Source organism: Gavialis gangeticus, unplaced genomic scaffold (assembly GCF_001723915.1).
Source record: "Gavialis gangeticus isolate Ggan-Ray unplaced genomic scaffold, GavGan_comp1, whole genome shotgun sequence".
Classification (NCBI taxonomy): Eukaryota; Metazoa; Chordata; order Crocodylia; family Gavialidae; genus Gavialis; species Gavialis gangeticus.
The window spans coordinates 144,346,310-144,348,621 of NW_017729024.1; the positions used below are offsets into that span (position 1 = coordinate 144,346,310).

At 47.9% G+C, this 2,312-nt stretch overlaps 1 long non-coding RNA gene across 1 annotated transcript in view; it reads left to right on the forward strand.

Annotated features, from left to right (window-relative positions):
* The first annotated feature begins 1,965 nt into the window (after positions 1-1,965).
* The window catches only part of LOC109298254, a 5,564-nt gene continuing 5,217 nt past the window's right edge, over positions 1,966-2,312 (forward strand). Inside the window, exon 1 of the long non-coding RNA XR_002097562.1 lies at positions 1,966-2,303. This is a non-coding gene — a long non-coding RNA (uncharacterized LOC109298254). The remainder of the gene's footprint in view (positions 2,304-2,312) is intronic.

Consider the following 2,312-nt stretch of genomic DNA (forward strand, 5'->3'; position numbering starts at 1 on the left):
CTCATCCAGGTGATGAGTCACCTGATCATAGAAAGAAATGAGGTGGGTCAGACAAGACCTGCCCACGATGAAGCCATGTTGGCTGTCATTCAGTATCATGCCTTCTGCAAGTTTGTCACATATAGCCTCTTTGATGAATGTTTCTAGGATTTTCCCTGGAATAGAAGTTAAGCTAATTGGCCTGTAGTTTCCCGGGTCCTCATGCTTCCCCTTCTTGAAGGTGGGAACAACATTGCCCCTCTTCCAATCCTCTGGGATTTCTTCAGAGGCCCGTGATTTTTGAAAGACCTCTGCCAGGGGCTCTGCGATTACTTCGACCAACTCTTGAAGCACTCTTGGGTGAAGTTCATCTGGTCCTGCTGATTTATATACGTCTAATTTCTTTAAATGATTGTACACCAGTTCTATGGCAATGGTGGGAATGGTGTCAATCCCACCCTGCTTGTTCTGTGCCCTACCTGGCAAGTTGTTCCCATTGGTCTTGTGAAAGACCGAGCCAAAGTAGTCATTTAGAAGTTCCGTTTTTTCCTGAGTGGTAGTGACCAGATATTCTGAGGCATTGAGCAGCGGCCTCACACTGCCATTAGTTTTCCTTTTACTCCCTATGTAGCTAAAGAAGGACTTCTTGTTGTCCTTGATTCTTGTAGCTAGTTTTAGTTCAGTTTCTGCCTTAGCTTGCCTAATCTGGTTTCTACAAGTGAGGGCCATTGTCAAGTAGTCTTCCTTAGAGGCTGTCCCAAACTTCCATTGTTTGTATGCCTCTTTCTTTTTCTGAAGGAGGGCTGCAACTTCTCTGCTTAGCCAAGAGGGTTTTTTGACCCTTCTGCTACTTTTTTTCTGTAAGGGAATGGATTTTCTCTGAGCCTTCAGGATTGTGTCCTTAACAAATGACCATTCTTCTCATGCTCCCTTTACCTGTGGGCCTTGGTCTCTCAGGGCATTCTCTACTAGTGACCTGAGCTTATTAAGATTTGCATTTTTGAAGTCTAAGACTTCAAGCTTGGTATGTGTTTTGTCAGTCTTGTGACAGATTGTGAACATAATGATATCATGGTCACTGTCACCTAGGCTGCCCTCTATGTTTAAGTTGGTCACTAGGTCATCCCCTTTGGTCAGGACCAGGTCAAGAAGTGCATTGTCTCTAGTTGGCCTGAGTCAAAAAAAGCTCTTCGGTGCTGGTCAGGAAGGATTGTGATCGATCTGAGCTGGCCAAGCATTCTTCCCAGGAGATATCTGGGTAGTTGGGTGTCTGGATAGCATGAGTTGCACGCAACCCACAGCTCCACAGCCCCTCCCCCCCCAGCTCTGCCGGTGCCCTTCATTCCTGACCCACAGCCCCCTGCCTCCCCAGCCCTGCTAGAGGGTACTCCAGATGCCCCCAGACCCCAGACCCCACCAACCCTACATAACCCAAAGACTGCAGGAGGGAAAGTGAGTCTGAGCCAGCCCTGGCTAACTAGGATTCTCAGGCCCTGCCCCCGGGGCAGGTCTTAATGTTTCCCACCCTTTTTGTAAGCAGTTCTTGCAGGCTGGAACTCTGCCAGCCTGCAGAGATTTGTTTGCAAAAGAAGAAACTGCATCAAAAGGGAAAATCTGTGTTTTTCTGCAGGAAATGGACAACTCAGATCCCTGGTTATGAGGAAAGGCTGAGTCTGGACTCAGCTAGGGACATAAGTTACACAGAAACCTGTTTAAGTGATCAGATACTGGTTTAAATCTGTAACAGAACAGAAATTCAGTGCACATAAACCAGTTTCAAAATGGCTGAAACTGGTTTAAGATAAACCTTCTTGAATGTAGTATCAGACTTAACTGACTTGGTTCAAAGCAGTTTATGCAACTTCTGTCCCAGGATTGTTCTCAGTGGTGGCAGATGACAGAACAAGGAGCAACGGTCCTAAGTTGTAGTAGGGGAAATTTAAGTTTAAGTCTAGCTTCATGGATTCCTCAAGGTGGGCTTCGGTTGTCCCTCTGGCCTCCCCCAAACTCACCTGTCGTATCTTTGAATGTTACTTCAGTGTGGGGGGGAGGTAGCCTCAAAGGTCCCCGCAGGATGACCACTCCACTCACAGGATGTTCTTGGGGCTCCACCTCCCCTACACACCAACTTTACACCAACCTCTGGCGGAGCGCCAGGTCTCAACACGGCTGCCTCTCCTCAGTGGATGTTCCTTGTGCCTTATTGTGTCCCACTTTCCTCCTTGGGGCAGGATTGTTAGTTGTTTCAGGCCCTATGCCTGGGGCCCCTTTGAGCCCATCAGCTCTATTCCTGGTGTCGGCATGGGTTCCCCTGTCATGCAGGGGTAAAGAAA